This window comes from Podarcis filfolensis (genome assembly GCF_964270895.1).
Source record: "Podarcis filfolensis genome assembly, chromosome: 10".
In the NCBI taxonomy this organism is placed as follows: Eukaryota; Metazoa; Chordata; class Lepidosauria; order Squamata; family Lacertidae; genus Podarcis; species Podarcis filfolensis.
Window position 1 is genome coordinate 23,476,425 of NC_139612.1, and position 24,324 is coordinate 23,500,748.

General features: G+C 39.6%; 1 protein-coding gene across 15 annotated transcripts in view; it reads right to left on the reverse strand.

Annotated features, from left to right (window-relative positions):
• FOXP2 (forkhead box P2) overlaps window positions 1–24,324 on the reverse strand; it is a 351,241-nt gene that overhangs the window by 283,011 nt on the left and 43,906 nt on the right. For 12 of the 15 annotated variants that reach the window (XR_014539275.1, XR_014539276.1, XM_083574490.1 and 9 more), the window contains exon 2: window positions 20,676–20,806. The exons of 2 other annotated variants lie outside the window; for them this stretch is intronic. The gene's annotated coding sequence lies outside the window, so the exon portion shown is untranslated. Of the gene's footprint in view, window positions 1–12,582; window positions 12,710–20,675; window positions 20,807–24,324 lie in introns of those variants that run through there. One more of the 15 variants, XM_083574475.1, reaches the window with a different exon arrangement.

Sequence of the window (24,324 nt, forward strand, 5' to 3'; positions counted from 1 at the left end):
TGTGTTCCTTAGCTTACAATCTCCATACCTTTTGGAGCACTAAAACACTCTGAGGTTTTTATCTATGACCCATTGGTATATAAATTTTATGAATTAAAGAAAATGAAGGAGTGATGGTATCTCCAGTATGTGGTAACTGGAAAACCTTTTCTACATTGATCCAGTTCACTGGGTTGACCCTAACTGAAAGGAAGACTTCAGGTCTAAACAAGTCTGAGTGCTAACTCAGCAGATGTCAGTATAAGGAATACTAGACCATTCCTAATGATATGGAAAGTGACCTGACAGAAGAGGACGTTTATTTCCTTAAAAGTACAGTTTCTTGAAGGTGCAGCAATAATGAAGCAAGCACAGCAAACAAACCCTAATTCGGTATTGCACAACCTACAATTTTACAATACAGTGGTACCTCGGGTTTCATACGCTTCAGGTTACATATGCTTCAGGTTACATACGCTTCAGGTTACATATGCTTCAGGTTACAGACTCCGCTAACCCAGAAATAGTGCTTCAGGTTAAGAACTTTGCTTCAGGATGAGAACAGAAATTGTGCTCCAGTGGTGCGGCGGCAGCGGGAGGCCCCATTAGCTAAAGTGGTGCTTCAGGTTAAGAATAGTTTCAGGTTAAGAACGGACCTCCGGAACGAATTAAGTAGTTAACCCAAGGTACCACTGTATTTATTTGTGTATTTGGTTAAATTTAAAAAATCTCTCTGTCTCAAATTCAAAGCATATCCCAGCTAAAGCATCACCAAACATCAATTTCTGCACAAGGGCTAAGTCTCAGCAACAGCATGCAGTCCAAGGCGTCACCTGCCCAATGCTGTAAATTCATGCCAGATTCTATAAACTACAACATCAACCCAGGCACTCAGAACTGGTAAGTTAGTATCCTAACATATTGTTTATCACCAAAAATGTGAGAAGTTTATTAATACAGGATTCACCAGTGAGGACTTCTCAATTTTTGTTTAGCATCAGTTTCAGGCTTAGGTTTCTTTTAACTTATTTCTACCATAAGATCAACACCAACAAGCAGAAATCTTTAGAAGCCAAAATGAAAAGTTAATTTATAAACAATGTACAAAAAAGCAAACCAATGCCCAAACAAAAGGTTATTAAATTTGTACAGATCAGTATCTTCCTTTGTCCTCTAATCAACTCGTTTAAAAGGTGAATTACTATTTAAACAGAGAAACAGAACAAGAAGCCAAATAGTGAAGGCATTCACCATTATCCATTGCATTTTTTCTCAAGAATTCAAATTATCCCTTCAGGCAACTGACAACTGCTAGAACTGTGGAATGTGCTCTTTGAACTGTACAAAAGCCTTCAGCATTTCGTGCATTGCTGCAAACAAAAACTGCCAAGTGTAATTATTTCTCAGACTTAATGTTACAGAAGTGTTGCATCTCTCCCCCCCTCAAGGTGTACAAACAATGGTAAATTAAAAGTAAAACAAAAATTATGATTGCAATAAAAATCTTTTACCATACAAGTTTAAACTTGAACTTTGCAAACAACTTTTTTACTAACACCAAGAAGAAGAAAAACTTTTATGTGTCACTCTTAGTCATTGTCTTACAACTTTACTTAACAGGAAAAATCAAAATGAGAAGCTAACCATTTATTTAAAATAATAATTATTCCAACCCAAGAGAAAACCGCACCCAAACTACAAATACTGTTAACATAGCAAAGCCTTCCTGAGCAAGCCATTGTTCTAATGCATCACATAATATAACGAAACAGCATGCAAAAAAATGCATAAGGAAATCTTCCTGTGGTTGGTGCAATCGGGCCTACACAACATATGGGCCATACAGGAAGGCTGGTGCTCCCAGTGTTGAAAATATGCAGCACATCTCTGTCAGGGCCCTTGTATGTTCTGCTGTATTATGATAGCCTTCCCTACCATTAGGAAGAGTGAGTCAGCGATCTCAGGTGCCGGATGCTTGGGGGCAGGTAGCAGCAATGAGGCAAAGAAGACTGAAGATGCATGCGGTGCATGAGCTCCTAAGACTACTGCCCTCAGTTTGGTGGATGATGTTGGCCCATTACCAGTATTGAAGTAAGTGGAAGGGAGGAGGAATCTCTCTGCCTCAGGTAGCAAAATGTCTTAGGCTGGCCCCAGGTCCCATTACATTTGAAGATACTGAGCGCATCCGCATAAAACTGCAATGTGCATTTTAAAATTGATTTTAATATTTTAAATTGTTGTTTTAACTGTTTTTACTGATGATTTCATTGTTTTATTCTTTCTGCAAACTCCTCTAAGCTTTGTTTTTTACAGCCAAGTGGTATATAAATTTTAACCAGACAATAAAATAAATCTGCTGTGCATTTAAGGTTTCATGCCCTTTCACTAAAGCAGCTAGAGGGAGAGAAAGAGAGAATGAAAGTACTCCTTCCTAACATTGCTGCCTTATTAATTTGCTTTTTTAACGCTGAAGCAGAACACTCCAGAGAAGATTCAAAAATAGACAACCAGGTAATTACTGTTGGGCCTTTCCATTGTTAGATCAGCACCTCTTGAACCTGAAGACCAAAAAGCTAAAAAGGGAACTGGGTGCGCTCTCTCTCTCTCATACAAACTTTTACAGCCTTCCCAATTATCTAGAGTTAAATGCCACTCTGAAAAACTTCTTATGCACTTAAGTCAGTAGGGGATTTGAGATCCTGACCCTTCCTGAAGTTCAGTCTCGCTCAACCTGCCAATACAAACAGACTTTTCAAAAAACAACAACAGCCATGGGTTAGGATTGGGTTATGAGGCTACAATCCTAAACCTGCATTCCTGTGCACATCTTCTTGGTAGGAAGTGTCTACATGTAAGTGGATCTTTGAATTTACACAGAGGGTTGTTGTTTTTAAATGCAAATAGCATCAGCTGAGGGAAATCTCTCTTCTGATGTTGGAATTTGAACTGGGGGGATTTTCATTGGTACCATGTAATTGATTTTATTTGTGAATAAAGTGATTTAAGAATTAAACAAAACCTGGAATTACATTAGGAAACCTCAACAGGAGAGGTGGTGATCTCCTGTTGCAAAATGATGTGACATTTCTGAAACAAGGGGGAGTTGTGTTCCTTTCAAACAAACTGTTGTGAACTATGCCCACAAAATACCAACAGCAGCAATTACAGAGGCTATGAATACATCACCTCCAAGCTGTGTTCCTTTTTCCCAGGTACAACACACTGTGACTTGACTGCTAAGAAAATAAGGTTTCTCTAAGGCAAAAGTGCTGAGTTGACAAAAATATGTGCAGACAGCACTACAAACAGGAATCAAGTGATATGACTTCTCATTAAAGACACAAATTATACAAATCAGGCAATGCATGGGAAGATGGCAGAACTTATTTTACCAAAAGGTAAGATATACTAGGCAAAGATGGGTGCCCCTTGAGCAAATAATAGCTGAGAAATGTGGAATTATCTTCACAGAAGGAGTAGCCCAATTATACTCCATAGTATTTCCCCCTCCCAATAAAAGTAATTCTGAACTTAGTCCAGTAGCCTAGTATTGACAGGAATTCATGGGTAGCTCACCCAAGTTTAAGCTTGGGCTGAGTTTTCATGTTTCAAGGCCACCAGGGATAATACTACTCCAGAGGCAATAGTTCTGCAGAGAGAGATTGCCTTGCATCAGTGCACAGTAGGTCTCCAAGCAATTAAAGAAGTTTTCGTTTTATGAGTCTTAAGCCAATCCATTCGTCTTCAGTTTCAAAAATTATAGGCACACCAGTATCCAGAAATACACTGGAAAGTGAGACTAATAAACGAATCGTGAATCCTTGTACGTCTCTTCTCATCCACACCATACTTTAGGTTTACTTTTTTAAAATGGGAAAGCTTTGGTTTTTTTCTTTTAAATGCATGCATGCTCTTGTTACCTGGTTGTTGCTATTTGTTGTTTGCATTTAAAATATTTGTTGAATGTATTTACTCTTTGCCAGTGTTTGAAATGTTCTAATTCATTCCACCCCATAAAAGACATTGAACCAACTAGCATGGTAAATTAAGAAAAGATCCAACTACCTAGATTAAAGACTCAGCTTATAGCTTTCAAGTGGGAAACAGCCTCCCTCTCTTATTTCTAATTCATTAACAGTTCTCAAGATGCATTAATCTAGATTCCTGTGTTAAATGGATAGAATATGTATCTGGACAAGCATTTACAAACACGGGAATGTGCAAAGAAGAATTAGTAGGGCTAAATTGTTTTTTTTTAAACAAACTCCCCAAGCTTCTTATAATCTTAGCTGAACTGATTAAACAAAAGATGACAAAAGAATTTGCTTTCGGGCAAAGACCTATAACGTTGAGTTCCAGCTCAGAGCAAAAATTTAAATCCATTTAACTCATAAAAAGGCAGATGTTTTTATGATGGCAAGGGCTAATAATATTTTTATTTAAAAATGAGTCCCAACACCAAGGGAGTAGTTACCAAATTATAGGAAATCCAAATTTCCCATTTCTCTCTTGATACCTTCCAAGGGATGTCAAAGAAATCCAATGAAAATGGACTAATAAGATTTTCTTCTATCTACCTGTTCAACCTCATCACAGTATGGACTCTTGCTATGAAAGTTTTTTGATTTCGTTCTATCTATCTATCTATCTATCTATCTATCTATCTATCTCACACACACTTTATACATTAATAGGTAGGTATATTGCTTTGCGTGGTTCGAATCCCTGTGTCGGGGTGAGCTCCCATTGCTCGGTCCCTGCTCCTGCCAACCTAGCAGTTCGAAAGCATGTCAAAGTGCAAGTAGATAAATAGGTACCACTCCGGCAGGAAGATAAACGGTCAGGGGTCCCTTTACCTTTACCTAATGGTCAGGGGTCCCTTTACCTTTACCTTTATCAGATAAATGTGTTAGGATTTCAATCCAATAGTATTCGATAGTCTAAAACACACATATTTTTCTAGCTTTACCAGAGTCTTCTAATGAAACTGGATGAGGTCTTGGAGAGCAGAAAATGAGGTGATGGCTTATTTTACATTCCAAGAATTATTCAACCACTTGTGACTGAAAACAATAACCCAAGGAGGGGATCCTTGGGATAAGCAGGAGTTGCTCAAGACTCTCTAGTACAGTTTCTAGTAGAGAAGGATTGGACGGAACAACAGCAAAGCTGAGGCAAGGTATGTTCAGGGCAGTATAAATCAAGATCACCAAGCACTGAAATTTTAACTAGCAATATGAGGAGGCATTTGAGTGATGCTCCCACTTACTAGATTCATGTGAGGACCAGAAGTTCCTTGGACTTCACCCGGCAGTACCAACGTGTTAGTTAGAGACTAACTAAACTAATAAATAAACTAATGCTGATTGCCTGTACAAGCACTACTGTAAATATTACAAGAAAGATATTAACAGCATGAACACAATTCATGGACCCATGAACCCATGTTAATGGTTGCTCAGGCTTCCTCGTGGCTGCTTGGAATGATGGCAGGTGGCATGAAGAAGTTTAACTTGCTCTCCCTGCCAAGGTCCCGACAAATATCACCTCCCAGAAGCTGCTATTTGAAATTCAATGGAAGCTCCCACTGATGCCAATGAAAGTTGCATTTCAAGGGGAAACAGCAGCTTCCAAGAAACATTTCATCTGGCAGGGAGAAAATGTTACATCTCCTAACCCCAACCTTCATGGTCCGGAGGCTGCTCAGACTTCTCCACAAATGCTATTTATATAACCAAAAAAAGGAGAGAAAATGTTAACTGCATTTGTGCAATTACCACAATGTCAAGTTTGGTCCTTAGACATCTTTAAATTAAAGAAAACCTATTTTATCTTTAAAATCAATATAACTATCATGCTGGCATCAAGTGAAGGGTGGAGTCTATATTTCTAGAAAAAAATTATTTGAGAGTCTATGGGACAACAAAAGCCATGACCTCTCAAATTACTCTCCAACACAAAATTAACGTATAACTAGATTAATTTGTGATACATTGTTAGTGGAATGCATGCTGAAAGAACAAGGTTGGGGTTAACAGTTTATATTAGAGTGTGAGTTACAGGAAGTTGGTGTGAACATTTTTCCACATACATTGAGAATGCAAAGAACTTTTTAGTCTAAGTGTGGATTCTGTGTGACTGTTTAATATGATGTGAGAAAAAAACTTACATTAGTAACACCTCTGCAATTATAACAGAAGGAAGAGTGTTGACACTTGGAAAAAATTAAGCTTTTGAATGATTTTTTTCATAGGTTTTAAGGTCAAAAGAATCTGCAAAGATTCTATCCCTATTTACTATATAATAAAAAGAAATGAAATTGCCGTAGGTTTCACTGTACCATGCCCATTATTTTGAGTTTTGTTGAAATACATTCTCTGTAAAGGTCTGTTTGAACACTGTAATGAGACAGCTGTATGACAAACCACATTTCCTGTAATCTTTTCCACTCCTAAAGCATATATTTCTTTAGATTTATTTCTAATCTGAAAACAATCATAGTTGTGTTTTAACCACTATGTTACAGCAGTATATAATATTTTCCGAAGTGACTTTCAATTACAAATGCACATAGAATATAAAATTTTAAACAAGAATAAAAGATCATTAACCTCATCATGTAATAATGTAAGTAGGATGAATCCTGACCCACTCTACTAAACTACGAACACTGATACAGGTGAAGATATAATCATGCATTACGACCCCAGTTAGGAGCCAAATACCAGGAATGTCTTTACCTTGTTCCCAAGGTTTGATAATGATACACATCTCTCTGAAGAGAACATTCCACAATTGGGGAGCTGCCACCGAAGATGTCTGTCCTCATGATTCCAACCTCCATACCTCCCCTCCATACCTCCCTCAAAGGGCAAACCAAGTTCCTCAGATGACAAATGAAGGATCCAGGTACTTTCATGCAGGTAGACGTGGTCCCTAAAGTACTGAGCTATATAAGGCTTTATAGGTCAAAACCAGAACTTTGAATTCAACCCACAAACCAACTGAAAGCCAATGCAGTTGGGTCAGATCAGTGTTATATGATCAGACCCCCTACTCACTGTCAGCAGTCTGGCTAATGAAATCTGTACTAGCTGCAGTGTCTGAACTGTCTTCAAAAGTGGCCTCACATAAACACATTGCAGTGATCTAATCTAGAGGATGTCCAGACAGGGCTGCAGATGCTCCAACAACTGAAGTTGATGGAAAGTACTCAGTGTCCCCAAGACTCCTTGTGCCTCCAATGAAACTAGTCAATCTCACCACAAAGACAATCATACAGAGCGACCAAGGCACTTTGCATACCAAAGCCAGGCTTAAACCCAGACTGAAATTAATCTAGAATTGATTTGCTTTTTAAAAATTCTAAAATGGATCTTATAAATATTATTATAAACATAAAACTAAACAAAGCTAATCTGAGGTCCCATTACACAATTTGTTTGGAAGCAACAATTATACAGTAAAAGGCAAGTTAAACAACCATGTGACCAATTGTCTATCGTTCCCTCCTTAACCTTCCATGTGTTTGAGGCAGCCATCTCTCCTTATCTTCCTACACACATGCAAAATAACAAAATCCATCCATAGTGGTCACTTGCATGTTGCAGTATTAGTACACATTTAATAAGTGGATAAACCTACTCACATTTATCACCTGTAAGTTGGTCATCTGTGTTCACCATCAGTTAATGTTACAACAACTTCCCCTCATTGCCAGAAGGCTGATTCTTAGTGATTCGTGCATGAACAAGACTCTCAACAGGAGATAAGTTATTCCTTTCTACATGACTTGGTACCCAGTGTTTGAATCTTGTTTTACAATTTCTGCACACTTATTTACACTTCAAAGTTGTTAGCTTCCTTTTCTGGCTTTGTAAACATCACAATATAACCCATCAATCTCCTGTCTTCATACAGATACCGTCTATGTAAGACTCAAACCATGCTAAGGAGATAGGTACAAGGGATAAGGTAATGACAATAGCACCCCATGCTAAGCAAGTGTAGTAATATTAAGTTCATCCTCCTCTGATGCCTGTCAGTTATTTTCCATATAACTTACTAAAATCGCTGTGTAAAAATTCATGACTCTTAAAATTCTTTAGGATATATATTATTTGTTTATTTATTTTATTAAATTTCTATGCCGCCATTCATCCAAGGATCACAGGGCAATTTACAATACAAAAACACATGCTATGTACAGGGGGGAAATACAAAAAAATAATAATACATACTATGTATGAAAAAAAATAACCATCGCCACACAATGTTTTATTTTACTTAAGTTATCTCCAATCTTATTCTCTTGATATGCCACACTCCCTTTTCACTTACAGCCACAAAACGGACACTGAGAATGGCTTTAACCTGCCATTCCAGCACTCAAAAGCCTAAGGACTGCTACAGCATCAAACCTTACTCCTGCATCAGCATTGTCCTGAATCTTCTTTTGACCTCCATAAAACACTTTGTCTTGCAGCACTACTGTACTGCTCGTGCCGATTATATGAAATTACTGGCAGGCATATTGCGCTACAGCAAAATTAAGATACTCTGTCTTAGATTAATACCTAAATGTCACACTAACTAGCTGAATTCACTTCTATAATAAAGGCATTCTGGAAGCTAATTCCCGCCCCGCCCTGCCCCAAAAGAAAGACCTGTGTGCAAAATACCATCTAAACTGATTTTTAGAATCAGGCCCCATCTGTACTATATATTTAAAGCTGTATTGTGCCACTTTAAATTGTCCTGGCTTCCCCCCTAAAATAAATAATATCCTGGGGACTGTAGTTTGTTAAGGGTGCTGAAAATTGTCCCCTCGCAGAGCTACAACTTCCAGACTGGTATAACCATCAAAACCTCTTCCTAGGGAACACTGAGAATTGTAGCTCTGTGAGGGGACACAACTCAAACTGCAGTTCCCAGGTTATAAGAGCAGTTGGAGCCATAGATGGGCTTAACACAATAGTGTGTGTTAACCATGACTTACTTTGTCGTACAAAGGACTTATTTGCTCTGAAGCTAGTCTCCCATCACCACATTTTTCTTTTAAAGCCCTCACAAACCATAGCAAATGTGATATATTGCCCTCTCGAAGAATGATGTATTACCTCACAAAATTCTTAACATGTTTTTCAGAACCTAATTACAGCTGCCAATTTGTGATTGGGATTTGAGATTCAGCTTCCTGGTGCTGAATACTTTTATTTTCCTAACTCTAGCCAGAGACACCTTTCTAAACATATCCAGCTTAGCTTTATTTTTCTAAATGTATCTTCAGAAGGTTTATAAAACTGCCTAAAAATACTGTGTGCTGTATATTTCATGTAAAAACGGCATGGAATTGTCACACTGTACGAGAAGACAGGCGCTACTAGAAATTAAAAATTACTTATTTCTAATGGCGCAACCACAAGCAGTGAAGTTATGAAGGATCTAAAAGTGAGGGAGCCACTTGTCAGTGTCACTGGCTTTCATTCCCTTCTTCCCACATACATCCTCAAGCAATCCATCTGCATTACTGCCAAAGACAGCAAAGCATCACATGAGGATCACAGATGGGCAGTTGTATTGCAAGTGCAACACTGCGAAGTAAATACCGAAAAAGGTTTGGCTCCAGCAGTTTTAGGTTTGCGAATATCTGTGCCAACCAAATGTTTTAGCAGCACAATTTCTGCATTTAGTAGATCTTTTTGAGGGAAAACAAAAAATATCCTCAGGCAATATAAGCACTTAATCCTCCACAAACACTGAATAGGGAACAACCTTTTAAATCATCTTAAATATTTACAATGCCATCAGCTTGCAAACTTCCTGGAAATACTTCATGTGTCTTAAAACTTATGCTACTGACAAAACACTAAAAGTTGCGTAAGTAACTAAGTCACCAGAGATTCTCTACAGTTCTGTATATACATATCTAGTTTCTCACCCAGCTGGCACCAGCAGCCTTTCTTGAACTAACAAAGGTCATTTCCTTCTAACCTACTTTTCTTACATTTTGCGTATGAAACAGAGCCAAGAGTTCTACTGACATTTTGCCCAACAATCAGAAGGAAGGGACACAATTAATATGGAGATGATTATAGGCATTAACTTTCATCAGTTAAATTAAAACTCTACACTAAAGGCAACCCGTATACTATCCCTGGACAGGAAGCTAAAGTGTGCCATGTAAACTAGCTGTCTTTAGTGAATGCTTTGGGCCTCAAATCGCAAAAAGTGTTAGGATGGGTTATATTCATCCTATAGCAATATAAAGAGAAACTAGGAATATCAGCATTCAAAACTCAATAGAGCTCTAAATTAGTCAAGCTAGGGAAAACCTTCCAAACAACTATATTCCTGTGCAGGCCCTATCTTGGATACCTACCTTCTTGTTTGTTTACTCTTGTCTCAAAATTGTAAACTGCTTAGGTTTTATTAAGCAACATATGCATTTTGTTAAGTAAATAAAATAGAATCACAGTCATAGAATTGTAGAGTTGAAAGGGACCACAAGCATCATCTAGTCCAATCCCCTGCAATGCACGATTCTTTTGCATAATGTGGGGCTCGAACTCACAACCCTGAGATGAAGTGTCTCATGCTCTACCAACTGAGCTAGCCAGGACTCTCCCTTCCCTTATTTATCATAGTGTTGCACATCAATCTCCAAGCAGTCCAAGAGTCCAGGGGCTCCAGGCGCTTTCCCTGGGTCTCTGCTTCCTTTTCAGAATGAGGTACAGCAGAGACTGTGGTGTCTTTATGATATATGGTTTATGTGCACATACATACAACCTGAACCTACAATAAAGAGGTTCACAGCATTAACACTCCTTGCAAGGAGAAATCAAACATTGTGCGCTGCCTCTCTGGTTTTCCAGCCTGCAGCTTTACTTCTAGGTTACATTACAGCCAACTCTCAATACAAAAACTCAGGCTTTGTCTTTCAAAGACCCAGAGGAGAGGCTCCACCCATTTGTCATCTGGCACAAAGCCCCCTTTCTTTTGCTTTCTTAATGGCCCATCTTCTTTCCATAGTTCTCTTAATGGCCCATCACCCAGGCAATCACCTGAGCATTGGAAGATAGCCTGGCTTAATTATCTTCTAAAACTTGCTGGGTCCAGGGAATACAAGTGTACGGCACCCACAAACTCATAAGAATACAGTTATTACTAAATGATTTCTGCAATACATATGGAAGAAGAACAATGAGGTGTTTTCCCTCTGAATATTTTAACTTTAACCCAGCACCTTAAAATTGTAAAATTACCCACATAAGAATACTACCATGAAATATCAGGACAGCTAAAAGCTTCAAAAATGCAAACCTATACAGTGGTACCTCCGGTTGCAGACAGGATCCACTCTAGTCGGATTCTGAGGTTTCTGCAACTGGAGGGACCACTTCTGCGCATGCGCATGGCGAAACACTTCCGGGTTTGCCGCTTTCGCAACCTGAAGTTTACATTACCCGAGGGTAACGTAAGCCGAGGTGCTACTGTACATCCTTATCTGACATTAGTAGACATGCATACACATGTATTAAACATGTGTCGACTTTCAGTCACGAGCAGACATCCTGAACAAATGAGAGTTTCTATTTCTGTTGTCTCTGGAAACTTTCCTCTATCTTACTCAATCTGAACTTATTGCTAATGTTTATATCTAGATTCTCGTTTGTTGATTTTCACAGCCTTCTTAGCCCTCATCTACAACCCAGGCCCTCCTTTATCTTAATCTCAGTCTTCAACATATTACACCTTAGGTCTTATATCATTTGGAAATTGAGCTTCTTTTCCTACTGTCAACGACTGCAAAAACGAATAAACTGCTGAAATTAACAGAGGATACCAATGTTACTCAAGAGTAGACCCACTGTGATCAGTGGGCTTAAGTAAACTATTCATTGATTTCAACATTACAATAACTTTGTAATTATTTTGAGTAATTAGGAATAAAAAAGAAGTCTATGGTAACTAATGCTCATGTCTGGAATTAGGGGCTTCAAACAACAATAGTACTATAGGGTTAAAACAAAAACCCTTTGTACAGCTTTCTCATTAAACCCATCTATTTTTCTGTTCAGGAATATTTAAGACCTGCATTGCTTTGTGAGGGATCTCTGTTAATTAGTTCAACATTATTGGTGTTAATAAAATACACAAGCACCCCCCATAGAGCAGATGGCTTCTGCAATTACACATCTTATCTACAGTATTTGTGATGCTGCCGTCTTTTATATCCTTTTGGTTGAAGATGGGCTTATGTAAATGGTAGAGTAACAATCAACATCTAAGTTTCCATTTCCTCATATGAATCCTGTCTACTTCCTGGAAATACAAACATATACTTACTTATATTTACTTAAAATAATGTAAAAATGTATCCAATATAGCAAAGTTTCAAACGCAAATAAACTTTTGAAATGCTGATACAATATTGTTAGGAAGGTTGTGCGCCACACTCAATTTCTGCTGAGGGGGGTCCAGGAGCTTACCCAGGGTCGCATTTCCATAGGGTGTCAAGATGCAGTGCAGCATCAGATTCCAAGACATCTCCATGTCTCTGTCCCAGCCAGCCTTCAGTCAACCAACCAAGATGGTTCTGACCTTCAGCCCGACCATGGAGTTCTACCTATTTCATCCATCTTGTTCCCAGAATGCTTGCTCCAAGCCTCTGTGTTCCCCACTGTGGGGACAGCTTGCCCCTCCTGTTCTCAATCCTAAACCTTTCTCTGCCCACAGTAAGCATGACAACTCTTGTTTTGTACAGACCCAAGGAAACCTCTGTGATGTGTAGATCATTGTTTCATCATGGCTTGCATTCAACCATCCTGGCCAGGCTGATTTGCATAGGATAAACCCAGGGATTTCCATATTTGGCACAGTTCAGAGGAACTGTCCTTCAATGTCCTAAATATTATCTGAATTCTACAATTTTACTAATTTCTAATGTTTACTAACTCTAGATCTGTAACAATATTGAAATAATACATGCATACACAAATTTACAAGTCAATCCTTAGCCCCAGATCTGCTGGCTGGATAAGGTTAGGATTAGGTCAATGGAAATCTACACTGGCATATTTCTACCAGTGGTGGTATGGTGTGGTGTTTCCACCAGCAGTAGCTAGCATTAAGCCCTCAAATGGGGCGTTCCAGTGGTGGGGAACACATAGAACAGCCTCTGATTCACTGGGTCTCAAGTTCCTGCATCCCGCTGAGTTGGCCCATCCTGAGCCCTATCACCTACACCAACCTGGAGCTGACATAGGTAATTCCTCTTCTCTCATTGGCCTCAATGGGAGGGAGCCCCCTCGCCTCCCACCCAAGCCATAGCAAGTCAACAGAGTTTTGTCTACAGTTTCTCACTCCATAGTGCAACTCACTTTGGATTGTGCTGCAAATGTGTAAACTGGTACAGCAGCACAGCAAAAGAACAAAAGGGGGGAGAGAGAGAGAGACTTTCTATGTACATACAACCTAAAATTAAGACAAGGAGGCATTCCTAATACACGCAAAATACAAAATTGCCTATGGAACTAGTTGGGAATAACCAGAACCAGCCAGCGTGTTGCATGCAGTGAAGCAGCTGCCTCAGGCTTCCATCGCCAAAATTCCCCCCTCTCCCCACGTTTTAGTGGGAGGGGCTGCATTCTGGGGCACAGTAAGGCCTTGTGGAATGTTCCCCCTCTCACCAAGTTCAGCCAGAAGAGAGACGTTCCGGAGGGGGCGTGGCAGCAGGAGGTAGCACATTCCAGTTTTGCCTCAGGCGGCGAAATGGGATGGGCCTAAGAATAGTTATTATACCTGGAGCTTAGGGCTCTTCACCAACAGATAACCTTTGTGAACTGCACTGGGCAAGGCTTCTAGAAGCTGCAGTGGGGTACTATTATTAACTGATAAATAGTGGCTGCAAGAAGCATTTCATCATCCACTTGGGCAAATGTAGAGCTGTACAATTATCACCTGCTGCATTTTGTTTTGTGAAGGACACTCTCAGACAGTTAGCATGATATCAGAGATAGTGTTTTGAAGCTTCATTATGAGCTTACAATAAACACCAACTTTGCCCTTATGTACTGTACTATTAAATTGCAACATTACATTATAATACTGTACTTTTAATTGCTGCCTGGCTAGTCTCTTTATGCTCATATAAAATAAATTGCAAATGAGATCCACAAATCCTGAAATACTGCATTATTTACGAAGATAGGCCACCATTCTGGATATTAGAAATGCCTCCCCATCCAAATTTCAGGCTCATATGGTACCCTTTGTTCATACCCTTTTGCTTTTATCACAAATCTTCCTCTTATTATGGCTTGACTGCTACACTGAACTCTTTGACCAAAGTTTCCAAGACGTCTTTATACCTCATGCTGGTGTTGCCTTAAGTGAGGAAAGTAAGGCTGCTTCAGAATATTAAGGGGTCCTGCACCATGTTCTGTACAGTATAATGTGTTGGGGCTGATTTACATACCACATGGAAGACACTTAGGGTATGTATACATTAAAAGCAGTAAAGCAGTTTTTCTCACTGCATTTTCCACTTGATTTTGCAAATCCTGTTTCTACTCCACCTGCTATCTGACCATAGTTTCCCACTACTACCACCACTACCACCTACCCCAAATCCTACCGGTGAAGCTTTCGGCCCTCCGACTCTGCTGCCACGCCCCCTGCCCAGCATAAATCACCATCCTGCGGCTGCAGCAATGATCCTGTCTATACATCTTCCCAATGAAATGGGATTTATTCCCAAATAAGAGAGGAAAAGTCTAAGTGAACACCACACAGCTGATGATTAAACTCTTCCTTAGCACTTTCCTTCGACAGTTTTGAAGTCAGAGTGAAACTGGATTTGGGGAAACCACATGAAAAAGCAGTATTTTCAGGAGGGAAAGTGGATTTTGGGTAAGTAACGTCATGCGTACAAAGATTAAAACACAAGGGTGAAAACACACTGAAGCCAGTGTAAAGGGTAATAATGTGTATATACCCTAAATTACTTCATGCAGCTGATAGGATGCTTATCACCTTCTTAGGGTGGGGAGGTTTGGATGCAGAGAGCCCAATCCATTTGATGCATCAATATACACTAAAAACTTACCATGCAAAAAAAGCCGTCCATGTGGCAGCTGTAATATGAAACCAGCTTTGAATTTCTAGAAGTCAATACAAGTGTGGGCAAAATGGATGCAAATGAATCTGCACTAAGTAAATTGCACAGAGTGCGGAACAGGCAGCTGAGCTAACATATTGTTAAAAGAGATTTCATTCTTCTTCTGCAGCACTGCTAATGACTTATGCTGTTTTAACACGGGGCAGGGGGTTGTGATGCCTAATTCATCTGTGTTTACAAAGTGCTGTACAATTTTAAGATAACTGTTATGTACTGAGTTGAATAGGATCCAAACTGCAGCAGTCTGATTGGTCCTAGAACAATAGGATCCAAAAGGCAGCAGTCTGATTGGTCCTAGAACAATAGGATTCAGAATGCAGCAGTCTGATTGGTCCTAGAACAATGCAGCAGTATGATTGGTTGGCAGGAACCACCCAATCATGCTCCAGATAGAAGTGAATCCACAACCTGATTGGCTTACAGTAGAATTCCGGAATTAGCCAATCATGTGCAGCCCATTGTGTAAATAATGTATATAAAGCAGATACCTTGAGGGGACTTTCATTCATTCCTCCTCACCACTATGAGCTGAATAAAGAGCATGAAATCACTTTGCAACTCTGAGTATATTTCAAAAACATAAAATGAATTGGCTGTAATTTCTTTATTCTCAGTATCCTAAACTGTCAAAGTACCTAGGCCAGAGAAACTCATGCTGCTACTCTACCACCACCATCCACAGAACTGGAATCCAGCACTTTTTCATTCAGCAGGATAGTTAAGACAATAAAATAAATTTTACAAAACAGTTTGATGTGCACATGAAATGCTTGTTTAGATTTTCTACAAACACATGTTCTGCAGTGTATTTGACTTATAGAATTCATTGTCAGGAATATGCAATGCAAACTATTTTTGAGTTCATCAACCTGAGAGTTTGGGAGAGGGAATACAAAGATCCTCCTAACCAATATTTTATCTGATTTCAAATCAACAAGAAAAAAGTTACAGCTTCTACTAAATGCAATCATAAAAATACTGCATGCTACCCACACACATACGACAAAAGGAATCAGATCCTCAATATTAGTCTGTCAATCTTTATGCAATCCATAACACCATCACTCGCATCTGCTCTGAATTTGATGCTACAGTGGATGAAGCTCCATTGGAAATGTCCAGAGCATTATGAAGTTTAGTTTTGTTGGATCAGTTTAAGTTACTGAAGTCCCAAAGATGCGGAGAGGACACTTGAAGGGGTCTGGACAACCACACATTCTCCTTGACCCTTGTCATTCATGGCCTGTAAGTGTTAGCCAGGAAGGATTGACTGCGTGGATTGAAGGGGAAGTTAGTGCCTCTTTACAGAAAGGTGTAATGTCTATTGCCTTGAAAGAGGTGGCTATATATCCCCTCCATGGGCCCAGGGGTGCATTGATAGCTATTGGCAGTGTGCTAACATTCCTTTTGGAGGGTCAAGGTGACTGAGAATGTGGTGGTTGACCAGACACAAAGTATGTCTGGAGGAAGATGATTATCTAGACCCATTTGAATCTGGCTTCAATCTGGGTTTAGCACCGAAACAGCTTTACGTCATCCTAACTAACAACTTGTGTGGGGAGAAATACTGTATGCATTTACTAAAACATTTACTGCTGTATCATGAAAATGTATCACAGAGGTGTACAACAACATAAAACCAAACAATAACATCATAAAAGCAAGAGGAAATTAAAAGCAAACATCAATAGAGCATTGTGGTGGGTGTGCTCCTAATTGTCTGCATAGGCCTAGTGCATTAGAAAAGTTTTCAGCAGGCGTTTAAAAGTTGGCACAGATGGAGCCCGCTGATACCACTGACCTCCTGGAGTGACTACAGGTTGGGAGCTGGAAGCACTATTACTGCATCTATCTGCAAGTCTGGGAGGCTTTTGTTCAGATTCTTGGCATTTGAGCTATGGCATTCTGCAGGATTTCATTTAGTCTCCCATGCTTTTTAACATCCATATGAACAGTGAAGTTCCAGTTCAGACCATAGAGGAGAGGAAAAAGCAAGATATGAAATCACACAGATTAAGTCTACAGTTGATAGCAGTCTGAGACACAGAATATTAAGGTGTCTGTTCCGCAATGGGTAAACTAGGGTAGGTGTGGTTTATGGTTGTTTGTTTTAGGCCATGAGTATGGCAAAGTTAAAAAGTAAAGGGGAAATGACGCCATATTCCCTTTCCCATTCTCCACATTATACTGCTATAAAATGGACTTCCGGGTTGGCGCCATCGCCGAATGGCGGACTCCCTCCGAGCTCCGGAGGGAGTCTGCTCGGCAGGGGCTGGGTTCTACCGCACCGGCGATGCGGGGACCCTTAGAAACCACGGCCACGGAGGCCGTGGACATGGAGACTCGGCTTGCACCGTTAGCGCCCTCCCGACTCGTGAAGGAGCCTTTTTAAAGGCTACGGATCGGGTGCCGGGGAGAAGCGTGGTGCCTTGAGTTTTCTGCTTCCCCTGCTGAGCGAAGCCGCATGCCATCCGGCGGAGAGCGCTGACTTCTTCCATTGAAAATTCGGACTTTTCAACAACAACCCGTGAGTAAATTTGGAAACCGGGTTCAAAAGGAGGAAAAAAAATTTTTTTTTTCGAATTGGATACGAGCGGGGGGGATCCAAAAAGGAAGTCAGTCCCCTCCCTATTGTAAACTTTCCAAAACAAGGACGGGGAAACCAAGACCCAAAAAGGCTTGCATTGCTGATAAAAATCCAAAATTTCACGATGGGGAACTACAAGAACTGTGCTGGAGGAGGAACTGGAGAAGGGAAACGCAACCCCCCCCCCTGGGAACCGGGGCGACTGAAGAGAGAGCCTGGTGAAAGGAGTCGGAGATTTTGACAGCTGTCAAAATAGCTGTCAAAGTCGAAAAGTGGAGTGGATTTTATTATGAGAACTTGGCTGGTTAAATTTGATACAATTTGCTACAACTTGTTAAAATTTGGATACAAAATGGCGAATATGGATAACAAATTGACTTTTGGATTAGAGGAAACAAAGTCACAACAATCCCCCTTGAGGAGCTTCGGGACATTACAAGGATTGGGAAAGTGGAAAAACACCAATGGAACTTTACAGGACTGGTTATCTTCTGGGAAAGCTGCAAAACGGAAATAACATCTCGTCTTCAGGGTGTTTTCTTTTTTGTTTTTTTTAAAGGAGACAATAGATTTTTCTATTGAAGAAAGGAAGGGACTGAACGTAAGGTTTTGCCCCTGAATAACAACCATCCCTGCAGACTTACCAAACTTTCGAATTACAACGTTTTAGCAGCGGAACAAAGGGAATTTAGACTACAACCTGGAAAGAACAATGGAGGGAGTTCTATTACAGTTTTATTAAAGACTGAAGTTAAAGTTTTGAAAAATAATGATAATAATAATAATTTTGATTTTCAAAAAATTTATTTTTAATTTTAAAAAGAAAAAGCCAGCAAGGAGTTGGGGAAAAGTTGTGATTTATGGCCTTAAGAATTCCAGGCAGACACTAGGGGTTGATGGTCAGGGGGAAATTAAACCGGAGACAGGGGGGGGAGAACTAAGACTCCAAAGGCTTGCCAACTTTGTTATTTTTTGCTGAATTGGTCTATTATTCATTATATTTTTTTTTTATTTTCTACCTTTTCTGTTTCTATTATCTGGGGTGCTTCTTTTATTAAAAAATGGAAATTGTGGAATGACATGGGGTGGGTCTTGGGGAAAGAACACTGGGTTTTTTTTCTTTTTTTTTATTATTATTAAGGGTAAAATAAATTAAGTTTCAATTTGAATGGGGAACTTGTTTGGCCAACAATATGAAAGGGGAATATGGTAGGGGTGGGGGAAGGGGGGAGTCCCGTAAAGTGATATTTTTTGTATTTTTGAAAAATTTTAATAAATATTATTTAAAAAAAAAAAAAAAAAAAATATACTGCTATAAAATGCTCAGCAGGTAGTGTTTGGGGGTACATGTGGAATTATTTCTATTTTCATTCCTGAATCTCACTGTAAGACTTGACAGCACTACTAAGTTCTTGCTTAGGACCCCTGAAATTCCAAAACAGAAGTAGAGATACATGTCAATACTACACTGCAGGTCCCACCTGCTGGTACCAATTCATAATCAAACTTCTACTTGTCCACAAGAATGACAAAATAAAGATATTTCATTTTTGAGATAAGCATATTTTAGAACTGTGTAATCTGAAGGATGAATATAGTGGACCTATGTTAAAATCCATACTCAGTAATAGACTTGGTACGTTTTGTGGAACCTGCCATAACTCGGTCTCAGTACTTTCATATGAATATTTGGGCTTGCTATCTCTGAACTGGGTGTGGAGACAACAAACCAAATATTGCCAATATTGTCTAAAATAAGTTTCATCCTTATTTTAGACATCATGATATAGTGGTATATCGCAGTGTTTAGCTGGTGATATATCACAATGCTGAAAACCAGATATCACCCAGCCCTAAATATTATCATAAATATATACACATCATTATGCACATATCTAGATATACAACCTTCACTGTAAAAAATATAATAATCTGAGAAGTCCTACGCGCTCTCAAAATTTAAAGATATAAAAGCATTAACAGAAGAATCAGAGTGAACTAACTCTTAAGTTTTGATGTGGAATGATTTCACTATGAGATTCAAGAGGTGTATCTAAATAATTTTGTACAAATAGTACTTCTCTCACTACTGACTGGGTTGCAATGTTTGGTTTTAGTTCCGATTAGGAAATGAAAATGCAAGTCCTCCCTTTATGTAATCTAAAATGTTCCATTAGGAGCAAAACATTGTAACTAATTAGACACAGATTACTGAAAGTCAAGAGAAGCAGTGTTCTGGATGAGATGAAGGTTTCAGCACCAGTGATCACCAACAAAGTAAATTAAATCATTTCCCCTTTCCAGTGCCCACATCTTCACCTACAGGCCTGGGCTTATTGCCAAGCATAATATTAATATTCTCTTGTGGAAAAGGTGTGAAAATTTGCCAATATAAAGTACGGGCAAAATTATTTGCTTCCCTTCTCCAGCTTTCTAGCAGAAATTAGGGATGTGAATGTTTCTCCCCCTGCACACACAGTTTTCAAATTTTCCTGTGAACTTGAGATGTGCAAATTTTTCAGAAGGAATGCTTGTGCTAAAATCATTCATCCTGCTCCAAGCAGCAAACTTGCACAGAATTTTTTTCTGTTCAGCTAGAATTCCTCCTCTACATTCATATGAAGGAACAGGCATGAATTCAATCCCGTCCAATATCAGAAGAAAAGAATGAAAGGGGGAAAGAATGAATGGGGCGCATCAGGGACAGACTGTCCAGTATTTTGGGGTCACCAGTGCATTGTGGGAAAATGTGCTTCTATACCTCCCTTCTGCCTATTCTGTCCCAATTGACAAAGAAGTTTGCTGATTGTCATTCACAAATGGGACAGAATTGATAAGTGAATTAAGAGAGTGAGTTATACTTTGAACACACCATGGACAATATTAAGTACTCAATACTAGCTAAGAAAGGTTCACTGAAACACTTACATTTCTTTCAGCTCCTCTTTTCTCCTATTTTTGCAAGAGGACTTCTTTCTTTCTGCTTGTAATGGCCTTTCCTCAATCACTTGGCTCTCAAAAAGTTAAGAAATGAGGTCCCTTCAGAGACAGTGAGTTATCTGCATGACAAAGAACAGAGAAATGTTTAGATCTGATAGCCTGTTTTATACTAAATTGTTCCTGTGGGTTTTTCAAACCATTCCCAGCTCCCTTTCATTTATTACAGAAAAGTTTCATTGCATATTTATGCAGTGTATTAAGCTGAAGAATAAAGAACTTATATATTTTTGCCAAACACCTGAAAACCAAGACAGACAGTTAAATTAACACTGTCTTGAAGGATATTTATAAAGGAAAGTTTTAACATAACACGACCGTGCTTAGAAAATTACATTTCTTCCTGCAATATTTTAATCCCAAATTTATCTTGGGATAGCTTTGGCAGAACTCTGGGATCACTCTGGAAAGCTTGCATTACAATTTGTAGAAATGTATGGGATAAGATATACAATGAACGTAAGACTGAAAGTTCCAAAGTAGAATATTGCGTAATGTATCAAAAATTTGGCAAATTTTGTCCACTACCACCTCAGTTCCTTTTATTCAAGGTACACTTACTCCTCACTCAAACTTTCATATCCGCCCAACCTAACCAACAACCCATACATTGTTCCATTGGTTGTTAATAAGGAAACTCCCACAACTATATATACCTCTTCCACTCAGCAAGGAACTATATCAACTCCTTGTCCAAGCAACCCTTCTAAAACTACACTAGCCCAATGGTGTGTCAGGCTTCTCTCCCCCACACAGGGGTGTGTGAATCTGAATTTATGATATGGTTTACCTCTTTAGATCATGGCATGAGTATAAGATTGACATAACTCTAATATGACACGAGACACTCCATGATTAGCTTTGGTGACTATGGAACCAGCCAGATCCCAGGCCCCTGCTGAAAGGCATTTGGGCATATCCTGAGTTTACCTACATCTGAACTAAAAGTTGTCAAGTACACGATACTCAACCTCTCAATGGATCCATCCACACAATGGTAAGACCACTCCCCTTCCCCAGGGGGTGTCATTGTGGGTGTGCATCTGGGACCTCCCAGGGACCCGGCAGTGGGCAGAGGGATGCTGCCCATGTCATTAGGACTCCCAGCCGTGTCACGCCCCCCGGCTGACCAATTGGGTTAGCCGGGGTGTGTGTGGCTGATGCTGTTTAAACTGCAGCGCGGCTGGGGGGGGGGCTCCATTTGCCTTCTTGTCGGATCTCCCAGTCCACCCACCCTCTTTTTTTAATGCACTGCTTGACTCTGGCCTTGCTATGGACTAATGTCTGTCACCTGGTTGTTGGGGGGCCAGGCAGGAATTTTCCCACTTGACAAATTGACACCAGCCATTTGGTGTTCGCCTACCTTGTAGCAATCGTCACAACCTTGTAAGGTTAGGCACTGGATAAGCCTTATTTATGGGAGGGGAGGTTGTTGCCTCCACCTGCCCCTCCTCATTAAGGGTATCCCATTAAAGGGATTCAGGGATGCAGATCTTGGCCAAAGCCTGGGCGTGGGCTTGGGCCATGCGACAACCCCATCAGTGATCCTTGGGGATGCTCTTAACTGATGTATATCATAGGGCTCCCCCTATCGGTGGTTGACCCTTCAGAGACTTCCTGCAAACCAGCTAAGCCAAACCACTCACATCTGTAACCAATGAAGTTGTGGCCTAATTTATCCCAATTAACCCAATATATTTGTGTCTGTGTGTTTATTCCTGAGGGAACTGCAGGGCCCAGGGCCTCGCCACACCACGCCACGAAAGGTGATGTGAAGACAAACACAGAGAGAGATGGCAGGTTCAGGTAAATTGCTCAGTGTCACAATTCTTTCAACTTTTGTTAAACAAGCAGAAACAGGGTGACCAAATATGGGCAAGGTGAGAATTAAGCAAAGTAACTATAGAAATTGTAGGAACCGCTTATTTCACAGCCCCCTCCTGGCAAAAAGTATAAAAAAACCATTAGATGCAAAAGTTAGTTAGCTCCAACTGGACAGAAGTTACCCGGAGCTCTCTAAGACTCTGCACACTACTGCTTCCCTTTAAGGCAAAATTGTCATTCCCTGCTCCTGTAGGCCTTTTAGAATAGTTAGGGATTATTTTGTACTTTAATCAAAGTGCATATGTATTGTAATTTGCTAATTGCTTAGACAGTAACTTTGCTGTCTAAATCAGCATTTTTATATATTCTGGTTACAGATAGGTAGCCGTGTTGGTCTGCCATAGTCAAAACAAAAAATTTTTTTTCTTCCAGTAGCACCTTATACCAAGAACTAACTTAGTTGGTCTTTGAGCTTTCGTGTGCAACTTCTGTTTCAGTGTATCTGAAGAAGTGTGCATGCACACAAAAGCTCATACCAAGAACTAACTTAGTTGGTCTTTAAGGTGCTACTGGAAGAAAACATTTTTTTTTTGTTTTTATATATTCTGTCACTCCTATTTTATATAATAAACCAAGCTTTCTTTATTTCTTTGTGTGAGAGCTTCTTATGGGCATAAGATTAAGGGTTAACATGCATCCGCAACAAGCACACATCATTACTCCAGCAAAAGATCCTAAACCTCTCAGCAGTGTGTATATGAACATACATGAGTGCTGGCGGTGCACATGTGAGCCCAAATATACACATTGTAACAGATTCATTCTCTAAATACCCTTTATGAACAAAAAGAACCATTGATACCTAAACAAAACAGAAGGTAGACCTGCATAATGGAATAAAGTAACATCCTGCTGTCAAGCAGGCAACAACTTCTGATACTGCTCTATAGAAGCTACTGCACACATCTCCTTTTTCAACTCCAGGAGAAAGGAAATGTTCTGGCCAGCCTTAAGTACTGGTCTGCCAATAGTTGCAGGATGGCTCTACTGTCATTTCTACACCCTTAGTAAGGACATAAGCTTTTAACCTTATTTTTATAGGCCCTTAAGGATGGGCAGGTAGTGGGAAACCTGAGACACAGGTCTGTTAATAGTGGTGAGGGTCATGATTGTATACAATCAAATCTGAACGTCGACATTTCTAATTTCAAAGTTACAAGGGTTTCTTAAATTATTGTAATTGCTTTACACCATCATCCGTGCATCTAATACCAAACTTAGGTAGTCGAATGCCTATCCTTTTGAAAGTGAAATGCAGCTTCCCCAAAAAAGTTAGTAGGTTTTTCTTAAGTACACAGTAATGTGTTAGTTTCCAAATTAAAAGATTAACCATTTTTTAAAATGGTTGTACTTGCACTTGGTAGCTTTCAGGGCATATAGAATATGAGGTAAACAGTAAAATGGAATGCCCTCCCATCAGATGTAAAGGAAATAAACAACTATCCAACTTTTAAAAGACATCTGAAAGCAGCCTTGTATAGGGAAGTTTTTAATGTTTGATGTCTTACTGTGTTTTAATTTGTTGGAAGCTGCCCAGAGTGGCTGGGGTAACCCAGTCAGGTGAGCTGCATATCTATCATCATCGTCGTCTGCTTTAATATGAATTTTAAAAGTTATTTCCTTTATTAAATTATCATCATAATCCACAAACAAATTTTGCAAACTCCAAGTTTGTCCAGGCCCACTTACAGGCATT